Genomic DNA, 19,111 nt, shown 5'->3' on the forward strand with positions numbered 1-19,111 from the left:
TGTATTAGGCTCAGTGAGTGTGTGTATTGGGCCGTGAATGTGTGTGGTGTGTGTGTATTGGGTCGTGCATGTGTGTGGTGTGTGTGTGTGTGTGTGTGTATTGGGCCATGCATATGTGTGGTGTGTGTGTTATGTTGTGCGTGTGTGTATTGTGTGTGTGTGTGTGTGTGTGTGTGTGTGTGTGTCCGTGTGTGTGTGTGTCCGTGTGTGTGTGTGTGGTATGTGTGTGTGTCCGGTGTGTGAGTATTGTGTGGGTTTGGGCTCAAGCCCAAACCATCACCCTTTTTATTCCTAGACCTATCCATAACCAAAACCCAATAGGTCCTAACCTTATTTAACCTAAACTTAAACCCTAATCCAGATCCAAACCCAAGATCCATTTTCCATTTCTTGAAATTCTATAGTTAGGTAGTTTGATAAATTGTACATTTTTGTGCTTAGGTGAAGTTGCTAGTGGGGATTTCCTTAATCCTTTTCCGCACAATTCTGCTGCTACGGAGTATCTGTGAGTGGAACCTTTCTAAAATTTGCATAATTCCATAGTTTAATTGCATAAATTAAATGCATGCTTTATGAGTTTATGAACTAATTTTATGTTAAGCATGTTTATGGAATATGTTGTTTATTGTCTCGCTTTGGTGAGGAATTAATTGTTGGCATATATTGAGCTATATTTTAATATATCGTATTTTCTATAAAAACCATGAACTGGTAGACTATCTAATGGATGACGATAGAATGCTAAAACATGTTTTAGAAATCCCTCTTTATAGTATAGACGATGGATGACTTTATACTATGAAGTGGTTATTTATAAAAGGCGTAACTATTTGTGCGTACCTAGTGGACACTATGTCGCCTGGGGCGAGGATATGGTGTTGACAGATAGGCCGGGAGAAATAATGCCTAGCTACGGGCTGAGGGACACAGAGCAGGCATTGGGCCGGGAGTTGGTAATCTCTGGCTACAGGCGCAGAGACCACTGTGCTGGCATAGGGCTGAGAGATATATTTATTTCAGTGATCTTACTAGCAGTACATCGCGTTACGAGATGATCTATGAGACGTTTGATATTTTGTGTTCCACGATATGTCTTTTAAGATATTTTTGGCATGCTAGGGTTTTAAGTAAATCTATCACTTACTATGCTAGTAGTTTTCCTTATATAAATTGTGGGGGTTAATATCTTGATAACTGTTTTATTATTATTGTATATACATGAACTTGGTCCACTCACCTTTGTTTTGCGCCCCATTTAGGTCTTAGAAACGAGGACTACGACACGACGTACGAGGCATTCCCCTACCAGTAGCAATCTATCACTCATTTGTGTGATATCTTGTAATGATCTTTCCTTTTGTGATCTTGACTTAGAATGTGTTCTGTTCACTCTAGACATTTTCCTAAACTTTGATTATTACTTTTAGATTCTAATGATTATTCATGCTTATTTCCTCCTAATCATTACTCTTGTATTCAATAAATGGCTTTCGTCACCCTCAAGTGTCGGCCAGCATGTGCCTATCCGGGTATTCAGGAAATATCAGGGTTGGGACGTGTCACTCCATCCTAAGAACATCGAATTTCCATCTTGTATTGCGTTCCAACCTAATGTTGAAGGGAACATGCATCTATCGCCGCAGCTGCTTAGCATGGTTCCCCATTTTAGTGGCAAAGCAGAGGAAGATCCTCATCTTCACTTGACAGATTTCTTCGATCTTTGCAGAACGCAAGGCGTTCAAGGCCTTACTCCCGAGCAAATCAGGTTAATTTTGTTCCCATTTTCATTGAAATCTAATGCTAAATTATGGTATAATTCTTTGGAACCAGGATCAATTCAATCATGGGAGCAGTTGGCAACCAAGTTCTTGAAAGAGTTCTTTCCTGCTTGAAAGACCAAGCAATTGAAAAGGGAGATTGAGTTTTTCCAACAAAAGGATGGAGATTTATTCTTTGAAGCTTGGAAGGACTTTAAGAACAAGCTTCTTACGTGTCCAACTCATAACATGCCCAAAGATGATCAGGTACAAGTTTTTTATGAGGGTTTAAATGATACTAATAAAGCTATTGTTGATTCAGCTTGTAATGGGATCTTGATGAAAAAGGTGGAGAAGAAGCCATTGAAATGTTCAAAGAGTTGAGTGAGAATTCACAACAATTCTCAACGAGAGGAAGAAGCACCACGAGGAGACAAGGAGTTTATGAAGTTAATACCAATGATGGTGTTCACGTAGAGATGGCAGCCATGAACACAAAGATTGACATGCTTGTTAAAGCTATGTCTTCCCTTAGCGGCAAACAAGCTTCAAGAACTGAGCTATGTGCTATTTGTTCTCATTATGATCATACAACTGAAACATGTCCTATGTCTTCTTTTATAGATCAGGAGCATGCAAATTATGTGGGACAAGGAAATTATCATCCAAAGAACAATCCATTCTCCAATACATACAATCAAGGATGGAGAAATCACCCCAATCTTACATGGAGAAATGGGTAGAATATTCAGAATCCAACTAAGCAACAAATGAATTACCAACAAGGGAGCAACTTTCAAGCTCAACCAAAAATGCAACAATAGACCCAAGAACAAAAAAGCTAGATTTTGAAAGCATTGTACTTCAACTTTTGTAACAGCAACAACAAACAAGTAGCCAACAGGGTCAAGCTCAGATGGGGCAAATGGCTTAAGAATTGAGTGAAAGAAAGAAAGGAGAGTTCCCATCAAGATGAGCTTAAAGCCATTACAGTCCTGAGGAGCGACAAAGTTGTTGACAACAAAGTGGGAGTCGACGATAAAGAACCAGAGTCTGAAGTTGTGGGTGCATCACCAACAAAAGCAATGGCTTCCAAGAAGGTAAGTGAGAAGGAGAAGGTGATATTGCCACCCTTCCCTCAAAGGTTAGTCAAGCAAAAGAAAGAACAACACTTACTTGATATTTTTGAAAATCTTTGGAAAGTAGAAATCAATATTCCTTTACTTGATGCTATTAAGCAAATTCCATCTTATGCTAAATTTTTTAAGGATTGTTGTACTCACAAAATAAAGTTTCAGGAACATGAGAAAGTTGCCTTGACTGAGGAAGTAAGTGCGGTTCTATTGAGAAAATTATCACCTAAAATAAAAGACCCAGGTAGTTTTACTATTCCTTGCAGGATTGGTAACCATCTCTTTGACCAAGCTTTACTTGATTTAGGAGCAAGTATCAATTTGTTACCTTATGCTCTTTATCAGGAATTGAGGTTAGGGGAACTGAAACCAACCTTAATTACATTGCAATTGGCGGACAGAAGCGTTAAGAGACCTAGAGGTATTTTGGAGGATGTCTTGGTCAAGGTAAATGAATTTATTTTGCCTGCTGACTTTGTTGTTTTAGATATGGAAGAATCTTCTATGTCATCTTCTTTGCCAATTATCTTAGGTAGACCTTTTATGATTACTGCTGATACAAAAATATGTGTTAAAAAGGGTACCATAAGCATGAAGGTAAATGGTGAAAAGATTGAGTTTAAAGTGTTTGATGCAATGTGATGCGAAAATTACTTGACACACAAATTAACCCTCTTTTTGACAATTGTAGTATATGTATAAGTAGGGATCGTTCTGGACTGGGGATTAGGAGGGCTTGCTAATAACCTCTCACTTGACTCAAAAATATAAGAACAAAGTTAAAAACGTTAGAATAGACTCAATGACACAAAACTATACCTTACAATACCTCACTAGACTCAAAACACTTTAAGGCACAAACTAAACAAACTTAAACACACTTTGATACAAGAAAGTAAATGGGGGGAATTGAGTTGTTTTTGACGAGATTAAATTAAATGGACAGATTATAATTAAGGGCAAAATGTAAATATGAATGCGATGAAAAATATGGATGATGGAATAGCTTAAGGGGTTCTTCTCCACACATGTCACACTTGCAATACAAGATCGATTCTCAGTTGGTCTTTCGATAAATTATGAAACTCAACACCCTAGGTTAATTAGGTCCGCTTAAATTAACCGTCAAGTTCTCCTTAAGTTAATGAATTGGATGGGTTTGCGCAACGCAATTCACAACATTCTCCAAAAGTCCTTTACGTGAAAAGCACAATAAAGATACAATCAAAGATCATTAAGCATCATGAAAACTGTAAGTGTTGACGAGGCATTCGTTACTATGAAAAGCATGAAACTAGTGCCAAGAATTCATTTAACGTGATTGTTTATAAGCAACCTCCACTACTTGTGAATATAAGTTCATAACGATTAGGTGAAACTCACTTATATTCTAGCATCATATTTATGCATGAAAATTAAGCGTGCACTCTCAATAAACATACATAAATAAGTTATCAATCAAACGGTTAAACAAATTGAATCCACAACTTATGAAATTCCAACCAAAGGTAATCAATTCATATTGCAAGCATAAACATAGTTTCGAATCACCCCCTAGCTAAAGGGGGGTTTAGTTCCTCATACTTACAAGACAAAGAGAATTGAATTTAAACATTGAAATCAAAGAAACACCTAAACATTCCAACAACTCAAACTTGAATTGTATGAACGTTTAGGCCCTCTTCTATTCCTCTTTGTTGTAGCACAAGGTCTAAGGAAATGTTTAGGGCTTTAGGTGTATGTGGAATGGAGTGGGGAATGATTGCAATGAAGAGAAAATATGCAGAAAATGGAAGGGATATGCACGGCAAAGAATGGATTTTGTGATGGTGTGTTGTGTGATTGTTTTGTCGTGAAATCCAATCAATTGTATGAATGCATTGCATGGTTTTATAGGGAGAGAATGGATGGGAGAGCATGTTAATGGCAGCTAGGATGAATGATTAAAGGGGTTGCTAGGTTGGAAATGATTAAAGAGTGAGGGGATGCATGTGAAAAACAGCTAGGAAAAATTGGTGGAATGCTGGAATTGCTAAGGGATGCACGGCATGGGTGGTTTGGTGTGCATGTGGCTGATTTGTTTGTTGGAAAAACTTGTGAGTGAATGATTAAAGCTGCATGTGGATGAATTATACAATGGGAAAATATGTGATTGACAACTAGGGTGAATGGTGTCTGCAATGATGAAGTGTGATGGCTAAAAATGGCAAGGGAAGGCACGGCAATGGGTTGGTTTGTATGGCTGTTTTGTGTTGTGAATTATGATGAATGCATGTGGATTAAAGAAGGATATGGAAGTGAATAAATCATAATAGGGCTGCAAGTTTAAAGGGCTAGGGTTTAAGTACATAAAATGGGCCTAAAACAGGGTGGTTTGCATGGCAAGGGAATGGTGTTATATGGTTAAGCCCATGGCAAGGTTGTGTAATTGGGTTAGGGCCATTGTTTTGTGTCCTCAAGTGCATACAAGGCCTTCAATTTCATCCAACATTTTGGCTCCAAGCCTAAGCTATCCATCCTTAGCCCAATAGTGCTCCAAAAAGGCCCCTAAATGCACTTCTTTGCTCCTTAAGCCCTTAGAACCTGAAAACACACAAAAGAAGCATAAAGGACTAAAATAACTAAAGAAACATAACGTAAAAGTACGAGAACAAGCCATTTAAGTCGCATGAATATGCTTCTATCACAATGAAATTACCACATGATCACGATTGTTTTAACATTGACGTGGTTGAAAGTGTTGTTGAGGAAGTTTTTCAGGTACAAAGCATTGATCCATTGGAGGCCACCATAGCTTATGGTTTCACAAGGTAGATAGTATAGCATAATTTTGATAGTGTTGATTTTCAAATTAGTGAGGCTGTAGAGTCCCTTGAGGTATCTAAACCTTATCCAAGTAAGTATACATTGCCTTTTGAACCTCTCGTGTCTACTAATTCTACTCTTGTTCATTCTATTGTTAGGGCCCCAGACTTGGAATTGAAGCAACTACCTGAACATTTGAAGTATGCTCACTTGAGAGATAATGAAACTTTACCAGTGATAGTTGCTGCAAATTTGAGTGTATTAGAGGAAGAGAAGTTATTGCGAGTCTTGAGAGAGCACAAGATGGCCTTAAGGTGGATCATCGATGACATCAAGGGCACAAGTCCATGAAATGCATGCACAATATACTTCTTGAAGACAATGCCAAGCTAACTAGGGAAGCACATCGAAGACTTAATCCACATATGAAAGAGGTAGTAAGAGCAGAGGTTCTCAAGTTGCTTAACGTGGGCATCATTTACGCCATTTCAGATAGCAAATGGGTAAGTCCAATTCAAGTTGTACCAAAGAAGAGCAAATTGACAGTGGTCAAGAATGAAAAGAACAAGCTTATTCCAACAGGGTTAAAGGAAAGCTGGAGAGTCTGCACCGATTACAGAAAGCTCAACAATGAAACCAAGAAATATCACTTCCCTCATCCTTTTATTGATCAAATGTTAGAGAGATTCACAGTCATAGTCATTATTGCTTTTTAGATGGTTATAATGGTTATAATCAAATTGCTATAGCACCAGGGGACCAGGAGAAAACCACGTTCACGTGCCCTTTTAGCACATTTGCATATAGGAGGATGCCGTTTGGTTTATGCAATGCACCTGCCACATTTCAGAGGTGCATGATGAGCATATTTTCAGACATGGTTGAGAGATTCATTGAGGTATTTATGGATGATTTCAGTGTTTTCGGTTCTAATTTCGATGAATGTCTTTATCATTTGCAGCTTGTTCTCAAGAGATGTGAAGAATGTAATTTAGTGCTTAATTGGGAGAAGTGCCATTTTATGGTATAACAAGGAGTAGTTTTAGGTATAATTTCTAGCAAGGGCATCGAGGTAGACAAAGCTAAGATTGATATCATCTCCAAATTACCTCCTCCTACATCAGTAAAGGGTGTGAGAAGTTTTCTTGGGCATGCATGATTTTATCGAAGATTCATAAAAGATTTCTCCAAGATATCCAAACCTCTTTGTGCGTTACTGGCTAAAGATGTTGAGTTTGTATGGACAAAAGAGTGCATGGCTGCTTTTGACACGTTGAAGAAGCTTCTCATTTCTGCACCTATCATCATGGCACCTGATTGGAACCTTCCTTTTGAACTCACGTGTGATGCCAGTGATTATGCGTTGGGAGCTGTCTTAGGCCAATGAGTTAACAAGGTACCTCATGTCATTTACTATGCTTCTCAAACTTTAAATAATGCTCAGCTTAATTATTCTACCACTGAAAAAGAATGATTAGCTATCATATTTTCCTTAGAGAAGTTTTGAACATATTTATTTGGTTCCAAAGTTTTTGTTTTCATTGATCATGCTACTTTGAGATATTTGTTTGCAAAGAAAGATGCTAAGCCTAGGTTGATCAGATGGGTGCTTTTGCTACAAGAGTTTGATCTAGACATTAAGGATAAAAAAGGGAGTGAAAATGTAGTTGTAGATCACTTGTCTTGGTTGTTTCATGATGAAGAAGGAAGTGAGCTTCCGTTGAATGAAAATTTCCCAAATGAGCAATTATTTGCAATAGATGTCCAACTTCCATGGTATTTAGATATTGTGAATTATTTGACTATTAACATTTTCCCTCCAGGTAAGCCAAGCCAAGAAAGGAAGCAATTAGTGTATATGTCTAGGCACTATTATTGGGATGAGCCGTCCTTGTTCAAATTTGGTCCCGATCAGATCATTCCAAGGTGTGTACCAGAGGAGGATCACATGAGTATCTTAAAACATTGCCATCAGTTTGCTTGTGAGGTCATTTTGGAGCTAAGAAGACGGCTCTTAAGGTATTACAATATGGTTTTTATTGGCCTAATGTGTTTAAAGATGCTTTTTGGTTTTGTAGTTCTTGCGATAAATGCCAGAGGACATGTAACATCTCTTCCAGACACCAGATGCCATTACAAAATATTCAAGTGGTAGAACTCTTTGATGTGTAGGGTATCGATTTCATGGGTCCATTTCCTAACTCATTTGGTTATTTATATATTCTTGTGGGCGTAGATTATGTGTCAAAATGGGTCGAGGTTGTCCCCTCGAAAACTAATGATCACAAAGTTGTTGTCAAGTTCTTACAAGATAATATTTTTACCAGGTTTGGCACACCAAGAGCAATCATTAGTGACGGAGGTAGTCATTTTAATAACCATGTTTTTGCATTGTTGATGAAAAAGTATGGAATCACACATAAGGTTTGCACTCCATATCATCCTCAAACCAATGGTCAAGTAGAGATAAGCAATCAAGAGATCAAAAGTATACTGGAGAAGACAGTGAACACAAGCAGAAAAGATTGGTCTCAACGATTGAATGATGCCTTGTGGACATACAGAACTACGTACAAGACTCCTATTAGAATGTCACCATACCGTTTGGTCTTCGGGAAGGCGTGTCACTTATCGGTCAAGTTGGAACATAGAGCATACTAGGCCATCAAGAAGTTCAACTTTGATATGAAAGAAGCATGTGAGAAGAGAAAGCTACAACTGAATGAGCTTGAAGAGTTGAGGTATGATGCCTATGAAAATGCAAAGTTGTACAAGGAATGAACCAAGGTGTATCATGATAAGCACCTAGTTAGGAAGGAGTTTCATTTGGGGCAGAAAGTTTTGATCTACAATTCAAAATTGAGGCTTTTCCCTGGAAAGCTCAAGTTTAGATGGTATGGTCCTTATGTTGTTACCAAAGTTTTTCCTCATGGGGCGTTGGAGGTTCATAGTAAAGAGAAGAATCAGACATTCAAGGTGAATGGACATAGAATGAAGCCCTATATTGAAATGAGTATTGAGCCTCGAGAGGAAGATGCGACCCTCAAACCCGTTCAGTACATTGCATGACATCATCTTACAGTCTGCCTGAAGACTATAAAATAAGTGCTTGCTGGGAGGCAATCCAATGTTTCGTTCGTTCTACATTTACTTTTTCATTGTCCAAATTTATGCATCTTGTCTTTAGCTAATCCCTGTTTTTATTTTATTTATTTTATTTTTTTATTTTGTAGTCCATTAGAGCCTTTCATCTGTTTCACCGGTTGAGGACTTCAAGTTTAAGGGAAGAAGCGTTATCGTTGACTTTCAACTCAACCAGGGAAGTACCGCTATCTTTGAGCTTTATTCTTATTTCTTGTTTGTTTTGAGTTTTTCTTGTTTTTGCCATTGAGGACAATGTCAACTTCAAGTTTGGGGGTGTAGTCGTCCTTGTGTTGCTTTTCTTAGTTAAAAAAAAACATAAAAAACAAATGTTTTATTTTTCTTTGTTAGTTTTGTGTCACTTTCCGAATATCTATGATGAGACTTAGTTAATCAGTGGTTTGACTTACGAAAAGTTTATAATAGTTGCAGATTTCTTTGCATCCTTCACTTGATAGCATGACCTAAACATGTTTTTTTTATTTTTTTTTATTTTTTATTTTTTTGGAAACTTTGAATGCACGTAGCCATGGTTGATATGATGTGTTGTGGTCTAGATAATTACATGTAAACACTTGTGGAGACGTGCATAATCCTTGTGAGTGGTTGAGCCTATTATATGATTGAACCATTATGCTCAATCACATTTGTCCTTGTGTGTATGATCTCATTTTTTTACATGCATCTCTAGAATTTGCTTTATACCATTCGAAATGTACATCAAATCATGTAACAAACTTGGAAATGATATGGGCAATTGTTTCTTTCATTTAAGCCTTTCTAGCCAACACTTATTATTATTTTTCCTAGTTAGCCACTTTGAGCCATTATGAGAGCCATTTCGTTCTTTAACCCAAATCTCCCCTACCTAGCCTTGTACTCAAGTTTCCTACCTTTTATCTAAAGCGCTTGTAGAGTAATCTTTGAAGAGGAGAGATTTCAAAGTTGTAGGGCCAAATTTCGTAATTTCAATTTTGAATTCTTCAAAATTCAAAAAAAAAAAAAAAAAGGAAAAAGAATGAAAAAGAAAAGTGTGAAAAAAAAAAAGAAAAAAGAAATTTATTTTTTTTATTTTTTATTTTTTTGCAAAAGTGTTTCTTAGTAAGTAATCCCTATTTAAATTTGTTTGTACCATACTTGACCAATCCCGAAACTACTGAGCACCAGTGAACATTATACCGTCAAGGACCCAGAAGAGTTTCCGTCCCAGCAGGAGGCCAAGCACAGTGAGACACGTGTCGACATCAGAAGCCAATCATAGCGCGACACGTGTCAACATCAGTAGCCAATCATAACACGACACGTGTCAATGTCAAAACAAAGCTAGAAACTCTCTTCTATAAAAGGAGATCATTCTCCCACAATATTTCCTAATGTCATTTGTACTAAATCATTCACTTGTACTCACTAAAGGAGAGCTTGAACCTATGTACTTGTGTAAACCCTTCACAATTAATGAGAACTCCTCTACTCCGTAGACGTAGCCAATCTGGGTGAAGCACGTACATCTTGTGTTTGCTTCCCTGTCTCTATCCATTTACATACTTATCCACACTAGCGACTGGAGCAATCTAGCGAAGGTCACAAACTTAACACTTTCTATTGTACCAAAGTCCTCACTGATTTTGTGCATCAACATTTGGCGCCGTCTGTGGGAACGACACTTATTCCCACTCTCTTCAGCTTTGTTAAGCTGGTTTCCACCATTCGTACACTCTCTTTTGACCAGGCATCCCTTTCCAACATGGGGAGCGAAGGAAGCCACAACACACAGAATGACACCCCTCTTGCACCAGGTGTGAAGCAACGAAAGAAGGAACAAAAGAAGTTTGCTCTTCAAGCTAAAGTCAATGAGCTGGAGGCTCAGAACAACAAGATAGCGATGAAGAATGAGATCCTTCATGAGCAGTATGAGAAGGTCTTCGAGATGCTCCACGAGGCTAGATATACTAAAACACACGAGCTCATCACCCCTGTGGAAGTCAACCATCAACTGTGTGCCCCCCAACATAGAGGGTCATTTGCCCTCAACATAGGTGTTCCTGTTGAGAAGCGAGCTACTCATCGAAATGGCGACCAATATGAGACTTCTCTCAACCCAGCTGCTTTGACTCAAAGCAGAAGAAGTGGAGGAAGGAACCTCCGTACAGAAGGAGTGGAAGGATCGAAAGCCATCTTTCGTGACTGTCGAGACTTCCTAACGCAACGTCGAGATAATCCCATCCATGTAAGCTCGAAGATCAATGATCCAAGGGTCTCTGAAAGACTCGGTCCCTTCCCATGTCCCAGGCCGGCTACCAATTTGGAGCAGGGGCAATAAGTCCTAGAGAAACACGAAGGTATAGGGGACTCAGAGATGTTTCGACAGACATACCTTGGAAGTCAGTACGATGAGTCCATGGAAAAATCATATGCTCTTGATCAAACCTTCCTACTTCCAAGAGGAGATGGAGATTTATGAAAGAAAGCTTTAGTGGTACATGACTCCACTCAGGACCCTTTTGTCCTACAGCTCCTTAAGGAAGTAAACAAGTTGAAGGCCGAACGACAAGCTGAGATACCTGATTGGAACCAACCTAGGCCTAGCCCTCTTACAAGGAGGATCCTCGACACCCCCCTCCAAGCAAAGACAAAGCAGAAGCTTGGCTTGCAACTTTATACTGGAAAGGAGGACCCCATGGAACACCTTAACCTCTTTGAGTCCACTATGGCATACTAGATACACACCGACAAAGAGCGATGTCTTCTCTTCCCCTCCACCCTCTCTGGCGAAGCTCAAAATTGGTATTGTCGTTTTCCACCTGAGACAGTAGACTCATTTGAGGAATTGAGGAATTGAGGAAACTGTTTGTTTCTCAACACATTTTCTAGATCGATCGCTTGCACTCTGCGGATGACTTGTACACTATTCGCCAAAAGCCAGACGAGTCATTACGTATGTATGCTGGCCGCTTCAGCCATGAGTATTCCCGTTGTGCCGAGGTAGACGACAGGACTGCCTTCAAAGCCTTCACGGCAGGCCTACGTGATTGTTTCTTCAAGTACATGATCAATGTTAACACTTGGAGGACTTACTCTGAGGTGATGGCACAAGCTTACAACCATGCCTCTACTGAGGCAAGGACATATCAAGGGAAACCCCCCACAGCCACCCCTTATCAGCAAGTAGGGAGTGGAAGCCAGATCCAACCAAATGAGAAGACCTCGACCTTCCAAATGGTAGCGGTGCCTCCTCCTGCCTTACTTAATACTTCGCTAAGTCAACAGACATATCAATCTCAGGGCAAAAGGAAAGATTTCCATCCTCACCAGTCCCATTTTAGTAAAAGGAGTAAGGGACACTATCGCAATAACCAAGGGTATCACCACAATAATGCCCGCCCCCAGGCAGTCAACACAGTGGGCCAAACACGTGTCAGGACAGGCCCTACCCCAAGGTATGAGACATACACGCCTTTGAACGCCACATGTGTGGCCATTTACCCCAGCATAGCACACTTGATACTGAAGCCAATGCCGAGGCAGTCGGGTTATAAGCCCACGAAGAACACGGGTACGTTTTACTGCTACCACAAGCAGAACGGCCATGACCGCGAGAAGTGTATCACCCTTCGTGATCATATTGAAGCTTTGGCGCGTGAAGGAAAAATTGATCAATTCCTCCTTCACTCTTCAAGAGATAACCGTAACCAACGCTAAGTGAATGTGATATATTCCATAAGCGGCGGCACACCCATATCTGAATCTTCTAATAGGGCCATGAAAAACAGCGAGCGAGCTTTAAGGCCTAGCCACCAAGTGTTTCACGTGGAAGACATCAGGGGAGGCAAGTATAAAAGCCTAACTGGGATCCAATATGTTTATACCCTGAGGAAGAAAGAGGTATCATCTACCCTCACAATAACCCAATGATCATTGAGGCTCACATAGCCAACTTTGAAGTACGACGAATCTTAGTAGACACAGGGGCTTCGGTCAATATCATGTTTGCGGAAGCTTTCAGAGCACTTAATGTAGCTGAACACTTGCTCGATCGCTCGATTTCTCCTCTGATAAGCTTCTTCGGTGATATTGTGCAACCTATAGGGAGCATACACTTACCTTTCACCATTGGTACATGCCCTTACACAGCTAGCATTACCACTAACTTCCTAGTAGTTGATTGCCCAACGACATACAATGTCATCTTTGGACGCACATGCATCAATGATCTCAAGGCCATGGTATCCACACATATGTTGTTGATGAAATTTCCAACCCCCTATGGCAATGGTTACATCAGAGGAGATCAACTTAGTGCATGGTCATGTTACAACACTTCGGTCAAGCAACAACATCTGCCTGTGCCCAAGGAAACCTTTTCTATACTTGACCAAGTCATAAAGACCAGCCTAGACGAAGCCAACTTGGATCTTCACGTTGGCAACAGTCAACGACAATCCTCGAGATGACTTTCACCCAGCAACCCGCTGAAGAGCTGGAGAAGGTTTCTATATCAAAAGATTATCCAGATCATATGGTGAAGATTGGCACCACCTTGTCACCACCCATTCGATTGGCATTGATCTTTTTTTTGCAAGAGAACACTGAGGTCTTCGCCTGGTCATATGAGGACATGCCAGGCATCTCTCATAATATCATATGTCATTACTTGAGTATTGACCCCAAGACCAAGCCGGTGAGACAGAAGCGAAGATCTTATGACGCTGAATGATACGAAGCAATGATGGCAAAAGTTGAAAAACTCAAAGGCATAGGCTTCGTCCGCGAAGTCAATTACCCAACATGGGTAGCAAATGTGGTCCTTGTTAAGAAAAATCCGAACAAAGAAAGTTTCCTGCTCCAAAAGGTCTTGTGGAGAATGTGTGTTGACTACACCGACCTAAACAAAAGATGCCCGAAGGATAACTTTCCTCTTCCTCTCATTGACAGACTTATAGACTCTACGACAGGGTGTGAACTCCTGAGCTTCATGAATGCTTACTCATGATACAACCAAATCCTCATCAACCTTCTGGACCAAGAACACACAACCTTCACTACTGACAGGGGACTATATTGCTATAAAGTCATGCCCTTCGGCCTAAAGAATGTAGGAGCGACTTATCAGAAACTAGTCAATTCAATGTTCGCCGACTAGATTGGGAAGAACATGGAAGTTTACGTTGATGATATGCTAGTCAAGAGCAAACATGCTGACCAACACATCGCTAACCTATCTAAAAGTTTCACCATTATGAAGAGATATTGAATGAGGTTGAACCCCAACAAATGTGCCTTCGGCGTGGGCTTTGGCAAATTCTTAGGCTTCATGATAAGCCAATGAGGCATTGAGGCTAATCTCGAGAAGATCAAAGTAATACTCGACATGAAGGAACTGGTAACTTTAAAAGACATTCAGAGCCTTACTGGCAAAGTGGCAGCCTTAACTAGGTTCATCTCTAAGGCCACAGACAAATGTGCTTATTTCTTCAAAGCACTTAAGGGAAGTAAGAAGTACATTACATGGACTGATGAATGTGCTGAGGCATTCAAGAACCTCAAAGACTACATGAGTAAAGCCCCTCTGCTCTCCAAACCTGAGGTTGGTGACATTATCATTATCTATCTATCGGTATCGGCTTCAGCAGTAAGTTCCGTTCTCATTCGAAAAGATGGTAATGTCGAACCGCCTGTCTACTACGCTAGCAAGGCCTTACAAGATGCGGAGACACGATACTCCAACATTGAGAAATTGGCTCTAGCATTGGTCATGTCTACTCGAAAACTTTGCCCTTAATTCCAAGCACACTCCATCATCGTGCTTACCAATCATCCTATTTAACAGATACTCCAAAGTCCTGACACTTGGGGGCGAATGATAAAATGGGCGATAGCATTGGGTGAGTTTGACATCTCCTACCAACCAAAGCTAGCTGAGAAGGGCCAAGCAGTGGCAGACCTCATCGCCAACTTCACATATCATGTTGACATTGTTTCTACGCCTAAAGAAATGGTTTCATTACCCTTGGAAGCTCAGAAAATAGAACCAACAGCCCCAACATGGAGTCTATATGTTGATGGCTTGTCCAACCAACAAGGTTGTGGAACAGGACTAGTCCTTACGACCCCTGACAAAGTGGCGATGGAGTATGCAAATCGTTTCAAATTCAAGGCGTCGAACAATGAAGCCGAATATGAAGCCCTCATAGTAGGCTTACGTTTGGCCAAACACCTTGGGGTTAAACGAATTGATATGTTCAGTGACTCCCAATTGGTGGTTAACTAGGTCACTAACAACTTTGATGCTAAAGATAGCTCCATGGCAGCATATCTGGCATAAACACCTCTCCTCAGCGGTGGAAGACAAGATTGGGAGAAAAATTCAGGTCGAATTGTTTGCAGTACCAAGCACCATGTCTGTGGAAGTGTGCAACTTACAACAAGGGGATAGTTGGATTACCCCGATTTATAGATTCGTTGCTCATGGCACCTTTCCAAATGATAAAGTCCAAGCTAAGCAAATTCGATACAAGGCTACCCGTTACTTGATCATTAATGACCAACTCTACAAGCGGGGTTTTAACCTACCATACCTAAGATGCCTTACGCCCGTAAAGGCGAAAATTGTCCTTAGGGAAATACATGAAGGAGTCTGTGAAGATCATGCTGGATCTCGATCCCTAGCATACAAGGCTTTTCGCTAAGGATATTACTGGTCAACACTCCACCAAGATGCCATCAGAATATCTCGCTCATGTGATAAGTGTCAACGCTACGTAACTATTCCTCATTCCCCACCCCCCCCGAGCCACTCACTCCTATGATCAGCCCTTGGCCCTTTGCCCAATGGGAACTTGATTTGATAGGCCCAATGCCTGCAGGGAAGGGTAAGGTCCCTATGCAATTGTTGCAGTTGACTACTTCACAAAGTGGGCTGAAGTAGAACCCTTGGCAACCATTACTGAGGCAAAAATAGAAGACTTCGTATGGAAGAACATCCTTTGCAGATTTGGCATTCCCAATGCAATAGTCACTGATAACGGGCGACAGTTCGACAATAATAAGTTCAAGATGTTCTGCTTTAAGTTCAACATCAACTTATGTTTTGCCTTCCTAGCTCATCCCCAGTCTAATGGACAAGTCGAAGCCATTAACAAAATAATCAAGCGAACTTTGAAAACCAACTTGGACAAGGCTAAAGGTTGTTGGCCAGAATTTGTACCCCAAGTTCTTTGGTCATACCGCACTTCGTATTGGACATCAACAGGAGAAACCTCATTCTCACTTGCCTTTGGTACAGAGGCAGTTGTCTCAGTTGAGCTTGAGCAAGCAACGTTCCCAGTCCAGAACTACGTGCAAAGCGAAAATGATAAACAACTTACCCTCAACTTAGATCTAGTCGACGAACACAGAAACCAGGCTCACTTGAGGAATGTCGCCTACAAGCAACGTATCTCCAACTACTATTACTTAAGGGTCAAACCTCGTTCTTTCAAAGTAGGGGACTGGGTATTGAAGAAAAGATTACTCTGCGACAGAGTCCCGAGTGAAGGAACACTTAGTCCAAACTAGGATGGACCGTTTGAAGTTGTTGGCATCAGTCACCCTGACTCCTACAAGCTTAGAAGCTTCGATGGCAAGACCCTTGGCCATCCATGGAACGCTGATCACTTGAAGTACTAGTACAAGTAAACTCACACTGTACAAGTGTTAAGCTTCAGCTGTTCGGCATCCTATGTAACGAAGACTATTTGGCATGAATTCAATAAAGAGGTGATTTAGACAACTCAGACCTAATCCTTTTACATTCCTAGCAATGAAACACTCGGGTTCAAAGCTTCAACATGAATGCTTCCAACATGAAACAAAGTCTAAGTATATGTCAACAAGACTATACAAATAAATGAACAGCTTCATAGTATATTCGTTCAATCATACATTCCAACATATTCATACATAAGCCAAGTGTGCTTCGAAAGGGTTCAACATATTTTGTGTCATTCGACACTTGATACAATGTGCCTTGACACCTTGCCCTTATTCTTACCAACTAGGTGATGAAATGTAAAGAAGAAACTCATCTTCATACCACCAACCAGGTGATGAAATGTACAAGCCATACTCTCCTTCATGCCACCAACCAAGTGATGAAATGTACAACTCGTACTCTAATATCATTTGGCAACTTGCCACTCATGCCACCAACCAGGTGAAAAAGGAACTCAACTTCATGCCACCAACCAGGTGATGAAATGTACAACCCCTACTCTAATATCATTTGGCAACTTGCCATTCATGCCACCAACCAGGTGAAGAAGGAACTCATCTTCGTGCCACCAACCAGGTGATGAAATGTGATGAAAGGTGATGAAGGAACTCACCTTCGTACCACCAACCAAGTGATGAAAGCAACTCACCATTCATTCCACCTACCAGAAGACGAGTGGTCCAACTTGTACATGTGAACTCCTAGCATTCACAAATAATCAAAAACCCTCAAGCTTGGTAACTCAACTAGGGGAGCACTCATGCCCAACAAGAGTTATAGTCACCAACAAAGTCTTATTGCAAGCCAACAACAACTTCAGTGCATGACATACGAAGATCAAGCTATTCAGCCCTCTTGCATTGGCTTCAGACATTTCCCCTTTGTAACAATGCAAACACTACAACTAGTAGAAAGCTTCACACACTTTTGATCAAGACAGTGTGAAGCAAAACCAATTTATAGTGCCAACAAGAGCTTCATTAAAGGAGTTCAACCACAATTCTCAAAAACTTCACACACTCTTGATCAAGACAGTGTGAAGCAAAACCAATTTATGGTGCCAACAAGAGCTTTATCAATGGAGGGCAACCACAATTCTCAAAAGCTTCACACACTCTTGATCAAGACAGTGTGAAGCAAAACCAATTTATGGTGCTAACAAGAGCTTCATCAATGGAGGGCAACCACAATTCTCAAAAGCTTCACACACTCTTGATCAAGACAGTGTGAAGCAAAACCAATTTATGGTGCCAACAAGAGCTTCATCAAAGGAGTTCAACCACAATTCTCAAAAGCTTCACACACTCTTGATCAAGACAGTGTGAAGCAAAACCAATTTATGGTGCCAATAAGAGCTTTATCAATGGAGGGCAACCACAATTCTCAAAAGCTTCACACACTCTTGATCAAGACAGTGTGAAGCAAAACCAATTTATGGTGCCAATAAGAGCTTCATCAAAGGAGTTCAACCATAATTCTCAAAAGCTTCACACACTCTTGATCAAGACAGTGTGAAGCAAAACCAATTTATGGTGCCAACAAGAACTTTATCAATGGAGGGCAACCACAATTCTCAAAAGCTTCACACACTCTTGATCAAGACAGTGTGAAGCAAAACCAATTTATGGTGCCAACAAAAGCTTCATCAATGAAGGGCGACTACAACTCGTAGAAAGTTTCACACACTCTTGATCAAGATTGTTCGAAGCAAACTCAATTTATATGGTTCATCCAAACCTTCGACTGCTACAAGGTGTGGCTTGCATCACAATCTCTTGCTCAACAGTGTGGAAGCAAAATTTGTATATGTTATCTCTCCCACATTTTCAAATTTCTAGTTTCCCAACAAAAAAAAAATGGGGAAATTCAATAAAGCTTCATCAATGGAGGACAACTACAAATTCTCAAAAGCTTCACACTATCTTGATCAAGATAGTGTGAAGCAAAATCAATTCATGGTACCCAACAAAAGCTTTAACTCCAAAGCTTCACCTACAAAGCTTCAGCTCCAAAGCTTCACCTACAAAAGCTTCAACACAAAAGCTTCAGCCACAAAAGCTTCACCCACCACAAAAGCTTCACTTACAAAAGCTTCACTCACAAAAGCTTCACCCACCACAAAAGCTTCACTCACAAAAGCTTCACCCACAACAAAAGCTTCACCCACCACAAAAGCTTCACCCACCATAAACCTACAAAAGCTTCACCAACCACAAAAGCTTCACCCACCACAAACCTACAAAAGCTTCACCAACCACAAAAGCTTCACCCATAAAAGCTTCACCAACAAAAGCTTCACCCACGACAAAAGCTTCACCCACAAAAGCTTCACCTACAAAGCTTCAACACAAAAGCTTCACCTACAAAAGCTTCACACTATCTTGATCAAGATAGTGTGAAGCAAAATCAATTCATGGTACCCAACAAAGCTTCAACCTCAAAGCTTCACCTACAAAGCTTGAACACCAAAGCTTCACCTACAAAGCTTAATATATATATATATATTTTCGAACATTCGAAAATTC

Source organism: Malus sylvestris, chromosome 13 (assembly GCF_916048215.2).
Source record: "Malus sylvestris chromosome 13, drMalSylv7.2, whole genome shotgun sequence".
Taxonomy (NCBI): Eukaryota; Viridiplantae; Streptophyta; class Magnoliopsida; order Rosales; family Rosaceae; genus Malus; species Malus sylvestris.